Consider the following 24769-nt stretch of genomic DNA (forward strand, 5'->3'; position numbering starts at 1 on the left):
TGCTATGGTTCTACCCTCAGCCTGAGTAAGTCGGCTTGCTTCTAGCTCTGGCCTGCTGCTACTTTTTGGAGATTTTCATATCCTCTTTCATGGACAGAAAGCCTATCCCAGCTCTATGTCCAAGCAGAGGTCTTAGCTTCAGATCCTTACAGTGATCTGGGTCTTGGTCTAATATTTTTACAATATAACCATTGAAATTTTAGCTCCTGAGGTTTGTGTTGGGTTAATCCCCTTGGGGGCAATTCAGCTTCAGCTTCCACTAACCACCAGGGTTCCCTCTAAATTTCTGGCATAGGGAGATTTCCTTCCTTGCTTTGTAGTTGGTTTGTATATTTTTAAAAGAATGCTTTATCCAGAATTTCTCTCATTTTAAACTGTGGAGGGGTAATTTTAGCAGGTACTCTATCTGCCCTCTTGACCTGGAAGCCCAGTGTTCACATCTGCGAAGTAAGAGGGTTCTGTTAAATGATTAGCAAAGTCCCTTCAAGTACTCTTCTGTTCGTAGTTACTGCATCTAGGCACGTTGTATTTATATATAAATATTGCTGCCAACACTCAGACACATGTGCTGGCTCAGTGGTTATTTATCATTGAAGGAAGACGATTAGTAGGAAGTTAAGCCAGCACACATTTAATATTTGGCAAGGGAAAGGAGGAAAACAATGTGGCCAATATGTTGCATGCAATGATTGAATTCATCATGTTAACCAGTGCTAGTGAATCCAAAAACTCTTCCACATCATCTGTTGTTTACAAAGGTATCACTCATTGGGAAAGCAAAGAGGTATTAAAGAGCACAACACAGACCACACTTGTTACCTGGGGTCTAGTTCTCCACATTCAGCAGCCTATGAGGTGTTTAGAGACTGTCCACAGCAGAAATGCTCAGATTCCACACACTCCTGTTCCTCTCCGTTGGAGAGTTAATCTCTTTAATTAATTCATGCATTCATCATATAGTAACTGAATTCTTGCTATGTGCCAGACATGGGGTTTAGTGCCAGAGATACTAGAGTCTGTGAGGAAGTCCCCATTCCACTCCTCACAGAGCCCATGGTCACAGGGGAAGACAGATATGGAACATGTGCCACAGGCTTGTTGAGTGAGACTAAAGATTAAGTAAAGGGTTCCATGAGAGTGTACAAAAGGAGGAGCTCAACTGATGTGGAAGGTTCTGGAAGGTGAACCTACACAAGTAAATTACAGGCTGAGACCAGAAGTCTGAGTGTTAGCCAAGCAAAGACATGGGGTTTGAAAGAGAGAGAGCTTCTTGTTTGAGCCACTGTATAGATGGTGGTTCCATTTACTGGGAGAGAGAAAGGGGGGGGGCAGGGAAAAAGAGGGAGACATACATACACACACACACACACACACACACACAGACGGAGACAGAGATTGAAGGGGAAAGGAGAGGAGGGATGGGAGAGGAGAGGAGATAGACCAGGGTTCAGCTACAGAAATGTCATTAATGGAGCAGACAGAGCTTTGGAACTAGGGAGATCCAGTTTTAAAAGTAAGTTCTGATAAGTCAATCAGAGAAGGACAATTATCATATGATCTCTCTGATATGAGGAATTTGAGAGGCAGGGCGGGGAGTCCTGGGGGGAAGGGAGGGAAAAAAATGAAACAAGATGGGACCGGGGAGGGAGATAAACCATAACAGATTCTTAATCTCAGGAAACAGGGTGCCTGAGTGGCTCAGCTCGTTAAGCGACTGCCTTCGGCTCAGGTCATGATCCTGGAGTGCCAGGATGGAGTCCCCCATCAGACTCCTGCTCTGTGGGGAGTCTGCTCCCTCCAACCATCTCCCCACTCATGCTCTCTCTCACTCTTCAAATAAATAAAATCTAAAAAGCTGAGGGTTGCTGAAGAGCTGGCGGGGGTGGGGGATAGAGTGGCTCAGTTATGGACATTGGGGAGGGTATGTGCTATGGTGAGAGCTGTGAATTGTGTAGGACTGATGATTCACAGACCTGTACCCCTGAAACAAATAATATACGTTAATTTTTTTAAAGTAGGAAAAAAAAGTAGGTTTTGTCACTTTCCTGCTCTGTGCATATAGACAAATGACTTAAAATTTCTGTCCTTAAGTCCCTTATCTATCAAATGAAGATAATATCAGCTTTCAATGTTGTTAAAATGCTCTGTGAAGATTAAATGCATAATGACTGTCATACACAGTAGGTAATCAGTAAGCAGTATTTCTCACCTATCCTCCATCTAGCCAGTCTTATTTCTTAAATCATTAGTTGAGAGAATAGTAGTGAGTGACAAGAATTCAAGCCCGGGAAACTGAAGACTAGAGCTTTGCTTATTAGTAAATTGCTGTGTGACATTGGGTGAGTGACTGCCCTTCTCTGTGTCTCTGTCTCCCTCTATGTAGTGAGGGAATCAGTCTGGATGACTTCTGAAGCTTCTGTTAATTGAATAAATCAATAATACTACAATCAGAATGTCTACAGATCTCAGAGGATACTCTAGAAAAATATCTTGTGGGCACAGGATTAGGGCAGAGAGAGATGGCAAAGGTACAAAAAAATCTAATTTCCATTTCATTCAAAACAACATGAATCATCTTCTCAGTAAGTAGCCTTCCTTTACTGATGTCAGTGACATGCCAACTGCCTTAAAGTGCTTGCACTTCACTCTCCTTAGCAGATCTTACTGGTGAGAGATGTGTGGTACTGGTTTCTTAAAACCAATAGCTTCATGGAATGGGTGTGCCTGAAAGAGAAACTCACATGAAAAAGGAGAATGCCGCAAAGCTGTATTTTCACGATAGTGCAGAGAAGCAAGAATCTGTTTTTCATTAGAAATGAGAATGTTTTCCTAGATGGTGCAGGCAGCCTTAAGTGTAGTATTCTAGAACGAGGGGATCAATGTCTCCAATGTATACTATCCTGGTCAGACCACAAAGTAGGGATTGTGTTTGAGAGCTGTCATGTGTGAAACCTCAGACTCTGCAATCAGACAATCCTGGGATCCAAATTTGACACTATTATTTTCTGGCTGTGTGACTCTGGAAAAGTAATTTAACTAGTAGTCTAAGCCTCAGTTTCCCCATCTTAAAGTAGGGATAAGAATCATAACATCTTCTCCATTGGTTTCTTGTGAGGATTAAATAAGAGAGTGGAAGGAAAGGAATTAACACAGTGCCTGAGAAGTCATGTTGCTGTTGTCGATGACTGAGTTCTGGCCCATGAAATAGTCAAGGCTATATCTCTTTGGAATTGTTATACTAACTGAAGGTGTTTGGCTGGGAGAAGAGAATGCTCGGAGCTTTTGATCACAGGTTTAAAAGACTGAAGAGCTATACTGAGGAGAAAAGCAGACTTGTAGATGGGGTTCGACCACCAGATGGAGAGTTGATTAGATAACTTTTAATAGCTCTTTTGGGTCTGAGATTCTAGGACCCAATGAAAAGCCTGGAAATAAGTTTCTCTATTTGCTCTTCCATTTGGTTAATATCTATAGAACACACATTGTCTTTGTCAGGTGTAGAAGAAACAAATAAAAAATTAAAAAATAAAAAATAAAAAAAAGCAGAAATAAACAAGATAAGGTCTTGGCCCTCCAGGAACTCACTGTCTGATCTAACAGAGAAATTATTGGACAGTGAGAGTTAAGACATGGGGTATCCATGATCAATCCTGGATCAGATTGACTTCTAGCACTAATTTTTTAAAAGATTTTATTTGTTTATTTGATGTATACATAGAGAGAGACAGCTAGAGAGGGAACACGGCAGGGGGAGTGGGAGAGGGAGATGCAGGCTCCCTGCTGAGCAGGGAGCCCTGCGCAGGACTCAATTCCAGGACCCTGGAATCACGACCTAAGCCAAAGGAAGATGCTTAACTGACTAAGCCACCCAGGTGCCCCCTCTAGCATTAATTTTTTTATGCAAGTCACTTATCTTCCTTAAACCTTTGTTTCCTCTTTTATTAATTAGGTTCACATTATACCTACAAATTTACAGAGTTATTTTGAGAATCAAATGAGGTAATAGGTGTGGATTGCACATCTTTGATAGAGTGAGTGTTAGGTGCAAAATGAGTCTTCTCATGATTTTCACAGAATTACTACTAAGAGTCAAGATGAGAATGAAGTGCTTTAAGTATTCCATGTTCACATTTTGAACAGGGAAAAGTATCAAATTCGGGAGACAGTGTCCTTTCAAGAGGGCTTGCTAAGAACACTATCACCTCCTTCCCAACCTCGTAGTGGAGGAAGATGGGGGAAAGAGTACACACTTTAGGAAGGTGCTAGTTTCTCCTTTCAGCTCTCAAGTGTTTTCCCTTCCTGAAGCACAGGGAAAAGGACCCAAGAAAAGTGCCCATAAAGATTGAGGACACAGAGGTAGTGTCTCTCCCCTAAGCTGGGGATTGCTTATCTTGGAGGTACTTAGCAAATGTCTCAGCAGAACGGCCGCTGCTGTCAGAGTGTGGAAACGGAGGGGGAGCAAGATGGTGGAGCTGAATGTCAAAGGGCAATCCCCAAAACATGTGAATTTCCTTTCATCAGGTAGTGACTGGGTTTGAACTATTTTGCTTCCCTAATCCTTAAATATAACTGGCCAAACTACCACTTGACAAGGAGGAAATCGAGGCTCAGAGAATCTGAATCCCTTCTATAATTGTATCAGAATTCCAACTCATGCCCATCTGATTTGAAAGAGTGTTCTCTATGCCACACTTGACTGTGCTATGGTTAGCCAGGTCAGCCCAAGCCCTGGCAGTGGAATTCCTAAGCTTTCAAGAAAAAATCTTCATAGTCCAAATGCATTAACTTCTCTAATACATGCTTACAATTATTGTTGAAATTGCTTGAGTCTGAAGAGAGTTCGTTCATTTAAAGACCCAAATCTGTCTCAAAGGGGAATCAGTGTTTCTTCTGGGTCCTGTGGGCTTCACCACTGGGACAGATGACTATGACACAAAAGAAGCCCCTCCCTTCTACTATGAGGGACTAGCCAGCCACCTAAACCTCTTGGCTGGAAGTACAGCTGATGGTCTTGGTCCCCCCAACCCCACACCCCTTGTATCATTTAGTGTAACTCAGCACACTCCCAGATGCCAGTTTTGCATCTCTGCATTTTTGGAAGGGCAGCAGACCACCTGGTCCAGCATAGCAGGCTGGAAGTGCCAGGAGGTTAAACCTCAGTTCTCTGATGTGGTAGCTCACTTAATCATACACCTTTATTGACCAAATAAAATACACCTTTATGACCAAAATAATACACCTTTATTGACCTCCCAAGCCCTATTTTTCTTCTCTGCTTATCTATCTACCATTGTTGTCCACACAACCCAAACAAACCTTTGTACTCAAATCCTTATCTGGAAGTCTGCTTCTGGAAGTGCCAAAACTAAGAGAGTCTAAGAGTCATGGTTTCCTGTTCTATAAGGATGTGTCTAAACTTAAAGTAGAAAAATTGCTTTGGTTCTAGGGTCACATTTACATGGCATGGAAAACAACAAACAGCCCAGCTACCTCATAGTGTCTGCCTAGGGAACTTCAACCTCTTAACAAAACAGTATGGACTAGGTTTTTTCGACCACGTGATCTCTGACTCTGTTCTCACACCATCTGGCTTTGGAGACATTCACATTCATGCTGATGCTCTTGCTGTCTGTCCTGCTGTTATCCCTCTCGTGCCTTCATAAATACTCCCACTTGGCTTTTGAAAATCCAGACTTCTAAGTCTTAAAGCTATTTTGTTGTGGCTAACACCAGTCCGTTGCTCAGAGTCCACTGCCTCCCTGTCTCTTGTTATGTAGGAGATTTTCTTATGATGCTGGAAGATGTCCTCACAGATAAAACCTTAAAGGTATCTGGTTTCTATTAAAAGCAAGTCTATAGGATTAGAAGTTCTTTACTGCACAGTTATGAAATGCACAACACCAGATGTAGTTGCCCACATCTTCTTTCCTATTTCCCTTTTCCTATTACTGCTTTGCTTAATATTTGCATGGGGAAGGAAAAATTCTGAATCCTAAAGGGAGCTGTCAGTATTCCTAAAGTACACTCATGCTCCCATCTCCCACGTACACACCTCTTTGGAGGCTACCTCATATCCTAGAATCCAGTTCTGCTTAGCCTTGTTGACTGCAAAGAGCATGGAGGAAGTTAAAAGGACTCTCCCTGGCAGGTGGAACATGGTATCCATAGGTCATGGTGACAGACACTATAGATACTATGTCCTTCCAAGCTCGGAGGGGATGTTTCAGAGGTCATGAAAGTGGATAAACTAATAGTTCAATCTATAAAGTGGATAAAATAGCAAGATGACATCGCAGAACTTCAGATGCTAGGAGGACTGCAGGGTTAGGAACGAGGCTCGAGTGTTAACAGCGGCTTGAAAAGCAGTGGTTCTTCATCCACAGTGTTGTAGAAATTGTAGGAAAAGAATGAGGATAACACCATCCAGGCTAATATCATAGCTTCCTTCCCTTTGTTTTGTAAATACGGCATTTGATGCTCATATGCTCAGGAGAAACGTTAGATAACGTTAGATAACATGCATATGTTTTATTAGAGGAAAATGTGACAATGTAATTATTGACATAAACTCAGTTTATTTAAATATTATTTGTTCATCTTTTCATCTTCCCCTAGAGATATGCTTCTTGAGGTCATGTTTCCATCTTAAATAACTTTGTATTCTCAGTACCCCGCACAGAAATTCCTATGTGGGAGACACTGACTCAATCCAGTCTTTGTTGAATGAATGTTGAATAAGAGACCATTTGTGACCTCAGCACTTCACACAGTCCTCCAGTATGCAGACATCTGTTGAATGACAGAATTAAGTGGCATACAGAACATTGCACAATCCAGGGACCTGGTTTGAAAATAAGATGGCTTCTTCATGTTGTATAAGCAGGAGTGGGCTCAAGGAAGGGAGGGAAGTGGAGTTTTAATGTGGGGAAGGGTCTAGTAGAGTATAGCATAATTATTCCTACTAACAGCAAAACAGGGAGGGGGCAGACACTTCTCTTTTTTTCCAGCTCCCAAAGCCACTCACCCCATCATTGATTTCAAATCCTTCACATAGTAACCACTAAATGGAAACAGATCGTCCTTATTTTGCAAATATGGAAACAGGTTAAGCAAGCTGGCTTTAGTGCTCTGTAAGGCTGAGAACTTGGAAGAAGTGTCATCATTTACAGTTCTCTTTCAGACCACCTAGTGTCTCATTCATATGTTGTTTCCCTAAAGAGTACACACTGGAGAATAGTTTTCCTGGAGTTTGAGCCAAGAGCATTACTAGCGTGAATGCAAATTTCATCATGTGACTGAAGAATAAAAGGGTAGTAAGAGAAAACTGATTTCTAGGAGGAGGGGGAGGTAATCTGTGGTAGTTGAAAGAGTCAGGAGACTGGGTTTTGTTCCCAGCTATGGTACTAGTTACGTGGCCTTGGATACAAGTCCTAAAACCTCTCCAGACCTCAGTTTCCCTATCTCAAAAGTAAAGGGGTTATGGAAGTCACTCTTCTTTGTTTTCTGATATTGTGAGTCTCTGTAAGATACTTCAAGTAAATGAGGGCACATAAAAACATTAGGTCTCAGGAATACTATCCAAGAACCATCAAGAGGGAAGTTGAGCCAAGTTCATAAGGCGATTTAATCCTTAGAAGCAAAACCCAGCCAATAGCCAGCCGGGCTGTGATTCCCTGTGCTATGTTTTCCTGTTTTTGTGCCAACCCCCAAATGCTAAGTCATTGCTTTTGCTAGAAGGATATTTTCTTATTGCATTCTGAGGATTTGAACAAATATTTTCATTTTGAGGAAAGCTTTGAGAACATTTTCAAATTGAAGGTTAGGCTTTCAGGACAAGAGGAGCCTCCAGACTGCAAAACAGAGCTCCCAGGTTTGGACTGACACTCAGAGCATTGCTGGGCTCAACTTGGTCTGACACAGCCCTTTCTTTTCACTGAGACCCAGCTGGCTTTCAGCTAAGCCTGTGGGCACTGTGGCCACCATGGCGGTTCTTTCACGAGGGGCAGACACTGACAAAGCATTTAGCTTCAGCCTCAGGACTGGTAACACGCTGAGGCCAAGGAGTTGGCCACCTACATGGAAAACTACTAGATTTGCTTCCTCCCTTGCTCCCTTTTGCAGGCCCGCCTGCAGACATTCCATGTCTGGCTCTCTCTCCCTTTCCTTCTGACTAGGCAGTTTTTTTTTTTTTTTTTCCAATGGCAGCTCCCCTGGGAAAGGACAGCATGCAAAAATATTAGATCCACAAACTAACTGTCACTTGAGATCACCTTATAAGCCGACCCACAAGATCGAGGCTCCTATAATGTATTATGTTTTTCAAGCACTTTCAAATACTTTCAAAGGTTTTCCTTCACTCTGGATATCAGATGGGAAAATGGAAGCTCTGAGGCAGTAAGTGGTGATAGTCCTCTCTCACTGTCGTATGAGGGGGGGGTCACATTTAGAACAGTTCTGCCTAAAATCACGCTCCCAGAGTGGTTTACTCATCTAGCTGTTCCTTTGTGATCTAGGTGACAATTTATCAGGAATAAAGAAGACAACCTTTGTGTTCTTGTTTGTTCACCTTTAAAAATCACGTCAGGAATTACAGCTTCCAAAAGGCCATCCCAGAATATCCAGATTAGAGATTTTTCCTCTTACGCATATTCCCATGGCATCCTGAACTTTGCTCTGCCACTTGCCAAAATATATTAAATATATTTCTGTCTCTCCAGTAAAGGAATGGCCCCTGTGTCTCATTCTGGTTTACACCTGTCAACTTCTTAGTTTCCTGAATGCCGTCTTCTCAAGAAGACCACCTTATTTACAGTTTTAACCAACATCCTACCGTATACTATCTGGTTTGTTTCTCCCACAGTATGTATGCTTGATGACCTATTTAACTACTTATTTGCTTATTTACAAGGTTTATTTTTATTGCCTGTCTCCATTCTTCAGCTAGAGTGTTGGCTGTACCAAAGCAGTCTTTGTCCATTGATGTATCTCAAACACCTAAGACAGTGCCCAGCATATAGCAGGCATTCAATAAATACTTGTTGAATAAGTGAATCAGAGAAAATGAAAACATCTCTGTAACTCTTCAAGTAAAATGCCAGAAATTTATTATTCTGTTGATGTTAAAGGTGGAAGGCTAAATTGAGCAAAAGTTACAAAACCTGTTGATGAAGAAGGGATGGCAACTGTGGCAACTGTGATGTTTTTAATAATACTGATTGTCCCCATCTGTTAGGCCTTGAGTCTGGGGCGGGGTTCTGACCCAGACAACAAGAAGGAGAGATTCTAGAGCAGTGACTTTGCCTAAGGTTTAATTAGCTATGAAAAAATGCTTGGCGAATTGAGAGGACAAAGGGTCAAGGGAGATATTACAAGATTTCATTCAGAAGGAATTAATTAGTCTTTTCAAGACTTGTCCCCAGCAGACAACAGGAAGCCATCATGAGCTGGATACATACCCACAGCAGCATTTTTCCACTAATCCTTCTAGAATCTCCAGAAAAAAAAAAAAAAAAAACCCAAAAACAACACAAAAAAGCTTTCATGGTCAAATCATGTTAGGAAACTTTGCATATTTCACAATCCAGTATAGCACAGGATTTGACATTTGATAGGATTTGAGGTGTCCTGCAATAAATAATTTATTTAATTTTGTTTAACCCAGTTTTATTTGACCTCAGAAATATGTTTTCTTTTCTTTTCTTTTTTCTTAACATCTTGTACAAATACTCCTCTTTTGCTTGTGAAATTTTCCTTAAAATCCTCCTTCCCTCCCATCTGTCCACAAATGGCTTAAATCCTCCTAAATCAGTTCTAACTTCAGAACTAATCTATCAGTGACTTCTGAGAGAATAATATCTCTGAGGGCCCCAAGCCAAATTATTGTCAAAATCCACTAATTATTTATTGAAAAACTGCTTTAAATGAGGGCCCAATCATAATCTCAAAGAACTTTCTACTTAATATTGGGGGGGGGGTTACATAGAGAAATACTTCAATTATATGATAAGAATGGTGAAGAGCATAAGTAAGATGCCTTCAAAATAAAATCAGCTTAGTGGTGCCTTGGTGGCTCAGTCAGTGAAGTTTCTGCCTTCAGCTCAGGTCATGATCTTAGGGTCCTGGGATGGAACCCCGCACTGGGCTCCCTGCTCAGTGGGGAGTCTGCTTCTTCCTCTCTGCCCCTTCCCTTGCTCATGCTTGCTCTTTCTCTCAAATAAATAAATAAAGTCTTTAAAAAAAGAAAAAAGGAAAATAAACTCAGTTTAAAGATATGTGTGGGGGCGCCTGGGTGGCTCAATGGGTTAAGCCTCTGTCTTCAGCTTAGGTCATGATCTCAGGGTCCTAGGGTGGAGCCTTGCATCGGGCTCTCTGCTCAGCGGGGAGCCTGCTTCCCCCTCTCTCTATATGCCTGCCTCTCTGCCTACTTTTGATTTCTGTCTGTCAAATAAATGAATAAAAAAATCTTAAAAAAAAAAGCTATGTGTGGCTTTAGCAACATGGGGTCAATGAGAAGAGGAAAGAGGGTAGAATTGGCTACAGAAAGAGTTGGATGAATTTTGGAAAACTAATCTGGCTCTAGCACTAGTCTCCGAGAGAGTAGGTCAGTAATTTAATATTTAGTGTTTCAAGGGGCATAGAGAATGCATGCTAGGCCCAGTAGGCATCAACAGCCATGGAACGTCCATTAATAAGGTGAAAATGGCTCTTACTTAGTCAGTAAATACTTATTGTGCAGCAGCCACTTGCTTGATACATAGAAAAGGAATAAATAGATACAGCCTCTCTCCTGGAGACCATTGTCTAGAAGAGAGGAAAAGGTAGATGATCAACATTATCCTGTCAGTCATCCATGGTAAATGGGATTTATTTATTTGAGCAAATTCTCAAGGCTCCATATGAGGTTTCAGAAAATAGGTCGTAAAAGCCAGAAGGAACTTGACCTTGTCAGGGAATTCATTCTTTCATGTCAGGACCCCGTTTCAGGGATTCGAAGAAGCAGTCTTTTTAGGGAGTGAGTTAGCAAGAAATATCAGTGAACAGGTGGGCATGTGGTAGGTATCACACAGAGAAGATCTAGTTTAATCCTCATGACCATCCTTTGAGCTAGGTATGTTACAGATGGAGAAACTGAGATTCAAGATATCAAGTAACCTAGAGTTCCCTAACTTGTAAATATCAGAGTCTGATGTCTTCATAGAGTTGGGTCTTCATGGTCTGTCATGAGAATCTATCCAAATATTAACATGTCAGAAAGTTTTGCAGATGTGAAGTAAGATCCAAATATTTTTGCAATCAAGATAAACCAGATTTTCACAGTCCAGTTGGCTCATGTGGTAATCTTAGTATTAACAAATGTATTACCCCATTAGAACCTGTGGAAATGTGGAAACTGATTTTGGAGCAAAACATGGAGGTAGGTAGAAAATGATATGGAATATTAAGTAGAGTCAAAGTGTTAAGTCATAAGAGAAAAAACCATTTTTTTAAAGGCGTTTTTTTCCCCCCCTAAGTATGTAGTGATTATTTTGGACATACAGTGCTACATCTCAATAATATCACAGTAAAACATGTGACATGTCCACTCAGAAATCACATAAAAAGGATCTAGCATCAAAACATTGAGAATCTAGACTCTAGATGTACCAAGCTTTGTTTAAATAATACCCTATAAGTGACATTTGTTTTCTAAAGAATCTTTCAACCTAGGACATAATGAGGATAATGAAAATATTTTTTAAAAGATAACTGATCAAACTTGAATGAAACTTTTAAAAAATGTACCACTAATGAACTCAAATCTAAAGCTATATCTCTTACTCTAAATGCCTCTACCTCTTTTTTTTTTTAAAGATTTTATTTATTTATTTTACAGACAGAGATCACAAGTAGGCAGAGAGGCAGGCAGAGAGAGAGGAGAAAGCAGGCTCCCTGCTGAGCAGAGAACCCGATGTGGGGCTCGATCCCAGGACCCTGGGATCATGACCTGAGCCGAAGACAGATGCTTTAACCCATTGAGCCACCCAGGTGCCCCGCCTCTGCCTCTTTTTTTTTTCAGATCTCTGTCTCTTTTCAGTGGAATTCTGAAACCAATTTCTGTTTTTTCTGCACACTTAATTGATTAGGATTAACCAGTTTGACTAAAAAATTAGATAGTCCTCGTTCCAGTCCAATATGGATGCTATTTTTTTGTGGGGTTCTTGTTTTTGTGATCCTCATCCTCTTCATATTTATAGATCTTGCTAGATTTTAGTTTATTATGAAATAATTATGTCTATATGTGTATCTCTTTATCTTTCTCTATCCGTGTATGTATCTATGAACACACATACACATACATGGTGACAGTTTCTACTCCCTGTATCAGCACTTGATTGACTTTAAGCTTCATCTTTAATTTCATTTCCACATGTTTTTCAAAATGCTGGGTTCATGATTTACATATTACATCCTGGAATCCATTTTTTGTCTGTCTCTCTAAATGTATATCTGCCTGGCAGGTAACCTCCTTCCTGCCAATGATCTCCTTGCTATTAAAGATACTGATTTTGCAGAAAGGGGTGAAAATGAAAATTGATTTCCCATTGGGCCATGTCATGTCATGATTCTTCTCATGTAACACTGTTAAATATCCCTCAGGAGCAATATTACCTTTTAAGAATTTTGTATGATGGTCTTATGGGGTACAGTAGTACATCAAACCCTTTCCCCATTGTTAAAGCCCCTGACACATAATTCAGTAGACTTGTATGGAGATCTCCTTTCCCTAGACTGGAATGGTGTATGGGTCAACAGTTGTTGCCCACTCAAATAGATATAAGTATCTATTTTAAAGACAGCTCTTTAAAACTGCAAGGGAGAAAGGTGAGAAAGAGTATTATAGCTATTCATTCTCCTAATTCTTGGCAAAACAATAGCCCAGATGCAAACTGGACCCATTACCCTTAGAAGAAAGTTTAGTAACCATGTTTTGTTACTCAAGAATGATCCAGATTGCTTATCAAATTATTCCCTTAAGGTACATTAAGTGCTTTCTTTGAGATGAACCCTTTTGGATTCAGTTTTCTCCATCTTGTTTCTTTCTTGTTCTTGTTTTAGTGTTCCTTATAGATTGTTAAGCCAGGTAGCCTCAGTCTGGCATGATCCTTGATCTGGTTCTGCCTTGAACAAACTACTCTATCTATAGAACTTGCATTCCACTGAAGTCAGTGGGAAGTCAGTGCCATGGACCAAGAACATAATGTTTCTTTTTTACTTAGGCTGATCATTGGATTTAGCAATGAAATAAAAACAATTACTAGCCAATGATTTTAAAATGTTTTTCTTTCTCCCTTGTGAAATAGTGAGATCAACTTGGGGAAAAAACAGGGTATCAACTATATATTTTTTTCACTTAAATTTTAGATTATTGATTCCTAAATTGTTTTCCATTCCCAAACAAGTTCTCAAACAATAGTGATTATCATGGGATGGGAGGGGATCCATGTCAATCATATGGGGTATGAACCCTGGTTATAATCCCATTCAAAGTCCATGAGTTGGACTAAGAAGGTAATTTGAGTAAAGACTCATACAGCAATTCAATAACGTGGCAGGATACAAAGTCAATGTACAGAAATCAGTGGCTTTCTTATACACTAACAATGAAAATACAGAAAGGGAAATTAGAGAATCGATTCCATTTACTATAGCACCAAGAACCGTAAGATACCTGGGAATAAACCTAACCAAAGAGGTAAAGGATCTGTACTCGAGGAACTACAGAACACTCATGAAAGAAATTGAAGAAGACACAAAAAGATGGAAGACCATTCCATGCTCTTGGATCGGAAGAATAAACATTGTTAAAATGTCTATACTGCCTAGAGCAATCTATACTTTTAATGCCATTCCGATCAAAATTCCACCAGTATTCTTCAAAGAGCTGGAGCAAATAATCCAAAAATTTGTATGGAACCAGAAGAGACCCTGAATCACTAAGGAAATGTTGAAAAACAAAACTGGGGGCATCACGTTACCTGATTTCAAGCTTTACTACAAAGCTGTGATCACCAAGACAGCATGGTACTGGCATAAAAACAGACACATAGACCAGTGGAACAGAGTAGAGAGCCCAGATATGGACCCTTAACTCTACGGTCAAATAATCTTCGACAAAACAGGAAAAAATATACAGTGGAAAAAAGACAGTCTCTTCAATAAATGGTGCTAGGAAAACTGGGCAGCTATATGTAGAAGAATGAAACTCGACCATTCTCTTACACCGTACACAAAGATAAACTCAAAATGGATAAAAGACCTCAACGTGAGACCGGAATCCATCAGAATCCTAGAGGAGAACAAAGGCAGTAATCTCTTCGATATCAGCCACAGCAACTTCTTTCAAGATATGTCTCCAAAGGCAAAGGAAACAAAAGCCAAAATAAACTTTTGGGACTTCATCAAGATCAAAAGCTTCTGCACAGCAAAGGAAACAGTCAAGAAAACAAAGAGGCAACCCACAGAATGGGAGAAGATACTTGCAAATGACAGTACAGACAAAAGGTTGATATCCAGGATCTATAAAGAACTCCTCAAACTCAACACACACAAAACAGATAATCATATCAAAAAATGGGCAGAAGATATGAACAGACACTTCTCCAATGAAGACATACAAATGGCTATCAGACACATGAAAAAATATTCATCATCACTAGCCATCAGGGAGATTCAAATTAAAACCACATTGAGATATCACCTTACACCAGTTAGAATGGCCAAAATTGGGGCACCTGGGTGGCTCAGCGGGTTGAGCCGCTGCCTTCGGCTCGGGTCATGGTCTCAGAGTCCTGGGATCGAGCCCCGCATCGGGCTCTCTGCTCGGTGGGGAGCCTGCTTCTTCCTCTCTCTCTGCCTGCCTCTCTGCCTACTTGTGATCTCTCTGTCAAATGAATAAATAAAATCTTAAAAAAAAAAAAAAAGAATGGCCAAAATTAGCAAGACAGGAAACAACATGTGTTGGAGGGGATGTGAAGAAAGGGGAACCCTCTTACACTGTTGGTGGGAATGCAAGTTGGTGCAGCCACTTTGGAGAACAGTCTGGAGATTCCTCAAGAAATTAAAAATAGAGCTTCCCTATGACCCTGCCATTGCACTACTGGGTATTTACCCCAAAGATACAGATGTAGTGAAAAGAAGGGCCATCTGTACCCCAATGTTTATAGCAGCAATGGCCACGGTCGCCAAACTGTGGAAAGAACCAAGATGCCCTTCAATGGACGAATGGATAAGGAAGATGTGGTCCATATACACTATGGAGTATTATGCCTCCATCAGAAAGGATGAATACCCAACTTTTGTAGCAACATGGACAGGACTGGAAGAGATTATGCTGAGTGAAATCAGTCAAGCAGAGAGAGTCAATTATCATATGGTTTCACTTATTTGTGGAGCATAACAAATAGCATGGAGGACAAGGGGAGTTAGACAGGAGAAGGGAGTTGAGGGAAATTGGAAGGGGAGGTGAACCATGAGAGATTTGGACTCTGAAAAACAATCTGAGGGTTTTGAAGGGGTGGGGGGGTGGGAGGTTGGGGGAACCAGGTGGTGGGTATTAGAGAGGGCATGGATTGCATGGGGCACTGGGTGTGGTGCAAAAACAAGGAATACTGTTATGCTGAAAAAAAAAATAATCTGCAAAGAAAAAAAATATTATAAAATGAATAATTCATTGGGGGTCAAAAAAAATAAAAATAAAATATGTTAAACCACACACACACAAAAAGATTTATTTCTCCCAAACCACTATTAAAATGGGCAGAGAAATTTAAATGTGCATTAAAGTCAAAATAAAGGAGGATGCTTTTCATGTTCTAGATAGCTCAAGGGATTTCTGGAGTTGGAGTAAAAGAAGACATGCTCAAATCCATCATCCCTGATAAAGATGTCCAACATTACAGTAAAGAAAAGAGATTCTGACAAAGTCCCAGTAACAGCCCTAACTTAGGTCAGAGCTATCAGTGGGGAATAGACAAGTTAGAGTATGAAATGCATTTCAAAGCTACGATTTTACAATAATAGCCAGCAAACTTTTTCTGTAAAGGGCCAGGTAATAAAAATGGTAGGCTTTGCTGACTGTTGGTCTCTGTACTAATAACTCACCTCTACCCTTGTAGCAGAAAGCAGCCATAGCTGATATGCAAATGAATGTGCATAGCTGTGTTCCAATAACATTTTATTTATGGATACTGAGATTTGAATTACATATAATTTTCATGTCATGAAATAGTCTTCTTTTGGTTTTTTCCCCCCAAGCATTTAAAGTGTTCTGTTAGGGGTGCCTGGGTGGCACAGATTCTTGGTTTCCGCTCAAGTCATGATATCAGGGTCCCAGAGCCACATGTAGGGCTTCATGCTCAATGGAGAGTCTGCTAAAGTTTCTCTCTTCCTCTGCCCCTCTCCTCCTGCATGCTCACGCATTCTTTGTCTCCCTCTTTCTCTCTCTATCGCAAATAACTAACTAACTAAATAAATAAAGTCTTTTCAAAAAATAAAATGTTTCCTTAGGTCATACAAAATTTCTTAAAATATTTTCAGGTCTTACAAAAAATAGGTGACAGGCAAGATTTGGCTCACCTTTTGCAGTCTGGCAACCCCTGGCCTATAACAGGAGAAAGCATCTGGGCTTAGTGGCTCTGGGGCATATGGAATAGCTTAGCAAGCGTTGAGAGCCCCTGGGGAGGCAGCAGCACCAACAAGACTAGTGACAGTTCCATGATCTGCCTGGCATGGAGGACTGGCCAAATGCAATCCTGGAAAAAATAGTCTGTTGCACAATAGTTTTAGCAACTGCACACATACACACCCAGATTTCACAGATTTTTTTTTTTTTGAAAAACAGTCTTTCCAGAAGAAAAATAGAGAAGATAAATATACAAGTCACATACACAAACAGGCAAAACAAATAACACAAGCTCTTTACAAAATAACTAATAGGAAAGACCCATACAGACCTGAAAAGTTTCAATCCCACTAGAAAGAAAAGGAGAATACATTAAGACAACTCAATACCATTTTTCACCTATCAAATGGGTAGAACATTAAATAGAGTTTTAGTATCTAGAAAGGCTAGTAGAGACATGATTACCCTTATCTTTCTGGTGGCAGTTATAGTATAATAACCATTCAACAAACCATTCTGCTATTTCAATATATATTGAAATAAACGGTGAAATAACATAAAGATTTAGGGGTAAGGTGTGCATTATTGCATACTACTTATTGTGAAAGAATGTTTGAATCAATTAAATGTTCAATAATAGAGGATCAGTTAAGTTTGTTACATCCATATGCTAGATTTTGTGTGGACAATAAAACCATTCGTAGACTTTTTTGACATGAGAAACTGTTTATAGTTTATTCTAAGGGAAGCAAGCAGATTATTTTTTTTTAAAGATTTATTTATTTGAGAGAGTGACAGTAGGAGAGAGTATGAGAAGGTAGAAGGTCAGAGGGAGAAGCAGACTCCCCATGGAGCTGAGAGACCTATGTGGGATTCGATCCTGGGACTCTGCAATCATGACCTGAGCTGAAGGCAGTTACTTAACCAACTGAGCCACCCAGGTGCCCAAGCAAGCAGATTATAAAAGTGTGTGTGTGTGTATACACACACACACACAAATACATATACATACATACATATATATTACATATAGTGTGTATATATATATTTTTTTTTACTCTATGTAAACATAGTATGATCTCAAGCTTTTGAACAATTCTCTTTGGGTATATAGTACATGGTGTGTAGTGAGTGTGTATATATGTTTATGGAACAAATATTGGGTAGATATACCATAATAATAGAGTATTGTCTCTCTGTGGGACCATCTTATATCAGATATCTATAAAGATTATGGTTTTGCATTTTACAAAATGGAATAATATGGTATGTATTCTTTTGAGTTGCTTTCTAATGTTTCAAGATTAATCACTGATAATACATTTATTTTTCCTGTTGCATGGTATTCTGTTGTATGAATATATATCACACATGATTATGAACAGTGCCCCCCCCATGAGCAGTAGTCTGTCTACAGGTCTCCCAGGGTACATGTGCAAGAACTTGTCTAAGGTATACACCATTGAAGAAAGTTAGTGAGTTGTAAAGAATAATAATATTTAACTTTATTAGGTTATACCAAATGCATGCCAAAATTTATAGTTCTACCAAAAATATATTGGCTGATTCCTCCACAGTTCTCAAAAATGCTCAGCCATTATATAAATTGCATCTTTTCTTTCTGTTGTTTCTGTCTGGAACTTTGATTATTCATATGTTAGACCTTTCAGTATATAGTCTGTGTACATAATCCCTCATATTTTTTCCTTCTGTATTTATTTTTTTGCCTCTCTGGGTCATATTTTGGAAGTTTCTGGCTCTGTCATCTAGTCCACTAATTATTTCCTCAGTTGTGTATAATGTGACTTTTAACCAGTCATTGAAAGTTTAATTTTAGTAATTATATTTTCCATTTCTGTGAGTTATTTTTGGTGTTTTTCCAAATATGCTTGGTCATTTTTACCCCAATTTTCTTATCCCTAGTTCATATTTAAACCTCTTTTTTAATTTTGGGGAAAATATTAAATATTCTTATTTTATATAATTATTGAATAGTTCCAATCAATACATGAAGTTGTTATAGCTCCTATTCTTCTACCTACTTTTTGTGTTGACTTTCATTCTTGGTACTTTGTTTCCTTGTGTTTTTGTTACCTTTTACTTAAAGTACATTTTCCTTGGAACTTTTTCTGTAGGAGTACTTAGTGGCATGGAATGAAGTTTTATTTTTTCTGAGAGGATTTGGATGTGGTTCTGCTAATCGTTTTTAGTTCCCTATGACTCAGGGCGATTTCAAACTAAATTATCTTCATGAGGTGTTTTATACTACAAAGTAGCTAAAATTTGGGCTGAAAAATCTATATGAAGATTGACTTGTATTCGCGGTCTCTAGAAAGACTTTTTTCCCTTTGGTTTATGAATCAAATCAACACAGGAGAGTTTCCTTGCTTTTCTTTTCTTTCTTTTTTTTTTCTTGCTTTTCTTTACTAGCAATTTTATTTATTCTTCATTACCCTTCTTTGATATTCTTCCACTGACCATATGGTTCTTAGATGGCCTAGATTTAGTGTGGATTTCCATTAAATTTCCAAATTTGCCTATACCTTCTATTAGCTTTCTCTTTCATACTATAGCAAAATGCCACAGACTGGGTAGGTTTAAACAACAGAAATTTATTTTCTCACAATTCTGATTGTGAATTGAGGACTGATTTCTGGTGAAAACATTCTTCCTGGCTTATAGGAAAGAATGAGACTGCCTTCTCATCTTGTCCGCACATAAGGGAGAGAGAATGATCTCTCTTTTCCTATTCTTATAAGGCTACCAATTTTATCAGATTGGGGCCCTCTTCCTATGACCTCACTGAACCTCCATTTCCTCCTAAAAGCCCTACCTCCAAATATGGTCACACTGAGGGGACATGGCTTCAACATAAGAATTTAGGGGGATACAAGTCAGTCCATAGTATATCCCAAACTTTAATCTCTTGATCTTACCCATTAGATAATTGTTAAAATGGAAAGTTAATGCCACCAGAATGTTGCCCAAACCTTTTATCCATAATGATAGCCGTATTTAGTGTGACTGTGCCTTTCCCTTCATGTTTGACACCTTCACATTCCTTAATTTTTGGCAGCTCAGAGGTCTATTTACAGAACTTGAGTCTTGGTAAAATTCTCTATCACAGAACTTATCTTTTTATGTAATTTTGGATATGTTTGGTTAGAGTTCATGTCCTTGCCTGATTGACTCCAGTATCTGGATCACCTATGCATCTGAGTCTTGGGTTTTTTTTGCTTGTTTTGTTTCCAGCCCTGGTTTTCAGACCCAGTGTTCTATCTGACAGCATGTCTAATAAGTTTTCACTGAATGCCAGACATTGTGCACAACACACTATACAAGCTCCAAATGATAATATATTTTTTTCCCCAGAGATAGTTCCCCATTTGTGTACTAGGCAAAGAGAGTAGGGAATTATTACCAATATCCAGTCAGGAATCCAGACTCAGGATCTGAGTCAAGACTGGGGTGCCATTTTGGAAAGTGTACAACTACCTCTGTTGGCTTGTGTTCCTGTAGCCTATCTCCCTGGAACTTTCAACTAAAATCCTAGTGCCTCCTCCAGTGTCTCTCTTCCTGGTGGGTCTTAAATTCTGTTCTTGGTCTTTTCAACAAGGAAAAATGGCCTGTGATTCCATTCTGCTTTTCAAGAGTTTTTTGCTTAGTCTCAGAATTTGGTAGATATCTCAAGAGGAAAACTGAGAATGAGTTTCCCCAAAGTTCTGCTGGTTCCTCTGGCCCTTCAAAGGTGTTTTACCCACATCTTCAGCCTCCTACCCTCAAACCAGAATTGGAGAATGTCCTCAGAGGAAAATCAGATGGAGGATACCACCCCACTCCTCTGTGGTTTTCCTGTTCCATGATTTTGGCCTCCAAAGTCTTCAAAACTTTCAGGGGTTCTCTGATGCCTTTTTAAGAGCTAATTTTTATATTTATTTAGCTTGTATAATTGTTCTTAGTAAAAGCTCCAAGTAATTCAATTCTACACAAATGTAGAAGTATCAACAAAGCATTTAAAATATATTTATCCATATTTAATTCAACTTTGCTAGTTGTCTTTATCATAAAGATTGTTTCAGGTAACCAGACATAATGTCAGAAACTGATTTAGATAGGACTTTTTCTGAAGAGAATATTTTTGTGGTTTATGATATGGTCTAGAAGAACAGAGACTTACAGCAAACAAACCCAATTAGAAATAAAGGGTATTAAAGCTGATATGCTGTTTTTGAATTTAATTTTTACATGAGTATAAAATATGCATGAAGAAGGTACACAGATTTAAATGTAATGTTCAACTAATCATCGTAAGCTGAACATATCTATGTAAGCACAACCCAGGTCAGGGAATAGAATGTTATCTCTATCCTAGAAGTACCCCTATACCTCTTCCCAGTTACTTCCCCTCCCTCCTTTCTTTCTTTCTCTCTTTTTTTCCTCCTCCCACCTTTCTAAAGATGATCCCTGTCCTGGCTTCCCATACCATTACTAAACAATATGTTCTGCTATGTGAATAAGCCACAATTTATGTTCCCATTAGACTGTTTATGGCATTTGGTTGTTTCTAGTTTGGGGCAATTATGAATAATGTTTTGATAAACATTCTTACACAAATAGTTTCAATGTACCCTTGCATTTCAGATTTACGTATGACTAGAATGGAATTGATGGGTCATAGACTATGTTTCTGTTCAGTATGAATAGGTAGTATCAGGATTTCAAAATAGTTGCCTTAATTTACTGATCTACAAGCAGTACATGAGAGTTTTAGTTTCTGCATAACTTCAGCAGTATTTTCTCTCATCAGTCTTTTTAATTTTAGCCATATTGATGATGCAATGGAATTTTATTGGGATATTAATGAACACTTCCTTGATTACTTTTCCTATGCTTATTGACCATGAAATACCTCTTCACATCTCCTGCCTACTTTTTTATTGGCTGCATGTCTTTATTTATTATGCTTAGAGGTCCTTTGTCAGTTATATTAAGGTCATAACCTTGAGAATAAAAATATACACTAGTAATAATTATACGGGGACTGTCCCAAATAAACTTGGATGTATAACAACATAATTTTCTTTGTTTTAATCACACTCATGTAACCAGTGCAACAATTGGGATATAAAATATTTCTATCACCCCCTGCAATACTCTCCCATTCAGTTTCCCACATTTACCTAACCTTTGGCAATCACTGACTTGCTTTCTGTCACTATGGAAGAGTTTGCTTGTTTGTAGAGTTTTGTATAAATGATATCATGCAGTATATACTCTTGTGTCTGGCTTCTTTTACTCAATATATATTTATTATATTCATCTATATTATTGCCTCTATCATTGTTCATTACTTTGTACTGCTAATTAGTATTCCATTTTATGGATACACCACAATTTATTTATGTATTTGCATCTTTAGTAACTTCCCCCCAACCTAGATTTTGGGCTATGAAGAGCAGTTTCTATGAGTGATTATATACAAGTCTTTATGACAAATATGTTTATTTTTCATAGGTAAATACCTTAGTGGAATTACTATATTGTATGGTAACAATATGTTTAGGTATTTAAGGAACCACCAAAATTTTTTCCAAAGCATTGTACCATTTTATATTAATAGCAGTAATTTAAGAGAGCTCTAATTATTACACATTCTCACCAACACTTGGTATTATTAGTCTTTTTAAATTTTAGCTATTGTAATGTTATCTCATGATGACAAATAATCTTGAGAATTGACAATGTTTTATTATGCTGAAATACAAAATTAACTTTCTGCTAAACCTATCCAGTGAAAATTCTATTTTGGATGTTAAATTTTTTATCTCTAGAAGTTACATTTGGTTCTTTTAAAAAAATATCTTTCCTCATAGTGTTCATGTTTTTCTTCAATGCTTTGAGCATATTGAACATAACTCATGAGAGCTCTTTTAATATTCATGTTTGCTAGTTCTATCATCTGTGTTATTTCTCAGTTTATTTCTATTGACAGATTTTTCTCTGGCCCTATTACCTAATTACTTTGATTAGAGATGCTAGATATTTTAAACTTTACATTGTTGAATTCTGGATTTTGCTATATTTCTCTAAGGAATATTTGACTGACTTTGACAGAGAGTCATGTTACTTGGTAAATGGCTTGATTATTCTGAAGCTTATTTTTAAGTTTGTTTTGTTTTGTTTTATTATGTTTTTCTAAGACAAATCTAGAATAGTCTTTCCTCTTTGGTTAGTTTAATAAAACATGACTAATGACTAATAAAGCATGACTCTAAATCCCCTGTGTATTCAGTGAGGTTTCTCTACCTGCTGAGAATTCCAATGATTACTTATGCTCTGTGAGCCCTGGAAATTGTTTGGCTTCTAAGTCTCCAGTAATTCTACTTTCTCCTAAAGATGTACTTTTCCCAGTTTCATAGAGTTTTTCCCTATGCATGTGGATTGGTATTTAGCCAAAGACATAAAAGGACTCATATGCAGATTTCTGGAGCTCTTTCTCTGCCTAGCTCTCTCTTTTTATATTCTAACCCACAAAGCCTAGCTGTTAAAGTTTTTCCCAAAAGAAATTTTGGCCTTTTCAACATAACATCTATGTTGGTCTCTCTCTTGGTTCTCTTCCCACACCCTCATCCAGAAATTGCCTCCAAGCTAAAAGCCAGAATGAGCATAGAGCTCATTTGATTTATTTATTTTCTCTTAGGGATCATAAATAATTGCCTGAAAATCATTATTTCCTGTACTGTGTTCATTTTCTCTTTGTTGACAGTAAAAGGGTAATTCTGGAACCTATCATTCCCTCAAAGTCAGAGGCAAGAGTTCTGGTCATCCTGGTTTTACATAGTACAAATATCTCCACTCACTCTGTATAATCTCTCCACTCTCTTGTTATATTAATACATAATACTATCATTATTATTGAATTTTTGGTATTTTCTAATATTTAAGTTATTAACATATCTCAAAATATATGTGTACCACAATTAAACACTAAAAATTTGAAACTAATTATTTGTACTTTCTACTAATGCTTATTGTTGACCTCTATGGAGATTTAAAAAATACTTAATGTCCACTTGTCAGATAAAAAATGAAAATAATACATGTCATGTTTGTCTTCATTTTCATTCTATACTTATAATGTAATCACATTGTAGTTGGAAAACATAAGTGATATAAATGTTTGTTATTTGTTGACATTTGTTGTGAAACGGTTTATAACCTTTTGGTTGCTGTATTTCCTAAATGCTTCTTGTGGACAGAATATAATTTTTTACATTGTTGGATCCACTATAGATAAAGATCAGCTTGTTCATTTTGTTCAGATTTACTCTATCTCTATTGATTTGTGTTACTTTGATCTATCAAATACTGGAATGGTGACCGTATAGTTGTAATCACACAGTCTGTAATATGAATGGCACCTCATGAAACCAACCACAAAGAGCAGCCTTTCAGCCCTAACAACCATTCCCAGTTTCTGGGCATTGCATGCATGTATAGTCCCATCTTGGGCATGATCCAGTTCCCCTCCTTTCTGGCTCAGCACAGAAAATGGAAAGAGACAGGTTCAAGGTCAGAACTGGGCCAGAAGCCATAGAGTCTAGATAGTAGACCCCAACACGTAAATAGGGAGCCATGGAAAACAGGATTCTTAAGTCAAAATCCAGTTAGAAACTACTGCAGTGAAGGTTGCAATGAACTGTTAACTTATTCTTTCAACAAATATTTCTTGAATTCTTTCCTTTGGCAAGACACCAGGGGAGGATGTGATGCCCCAAGATCATTTAAACAATTCCCTGAGCACTGAATTCCAAGCTTTAATAAATTGTTCGCACAGACTAATAGCAGCAGGGCTTTCTCTGATGACTAAAAACAGAGTATTGTCTTTGTCATTTTAGAAAAGAGTAAGAAAAAACACAGGAGTAATTTCTGGTCTTTCAGATGTAGCCTCAGAATTACATGGCAAACAGTTATTAAACAGAATGAGAAAAATCCAGTGGTCTCATCTGTCCCGCACTGGCTGTTTTTAGAAGAGGACAGTAAACAGTGACAATTGCAAAACTTGATGGAACAAAATGAATGAGGCTCCAAGAAACATTCTCAGTCTGC

The 24769-nt window shown here is 38.5% G+C and overlaps 1 long non-coding RNA gene across 2 annotated transcripts in view; it reads left to right on the plus strand.

Moving 5' to 3' along the window:
- Positions 1 to 24769, plus strand: part of LOC125096714 (uncharacterized) — a 93581-nt gene that overhangs the window by 35241 nt on the left and 33571 nt on the right. Inside the window, exon 2 of one of the 2 annotated variants that reach the window (XR_007126358.1) lies at positions 15856 to 15985. The exons of the other annotated variant lie outside the window; for it this stretch is intronic. This is a non-coding gene — a long non-coding RNA (uncharacterized LOC125096714). The remainder of the gene's footprint in view (positions 1 to 15855; positions 15986 to 24769) is intronic. 2 annotated transcript variants of the gene reach the window in all.

Source organism: Lutra lutra, chromosome 4, assembly GCF_902655055.1.
Source record: "Lutra lutra chromosome 4, mLutLut1.2, whole genome shotgun sequence".
In the NCBI taxonomy this organism is placed as follows: domain Eukaryota; kingdom Metazoa; phylum Chordata; class Mammalia; order Carnivora; family Mustelidae; genus Lutra; species Lutra lutra.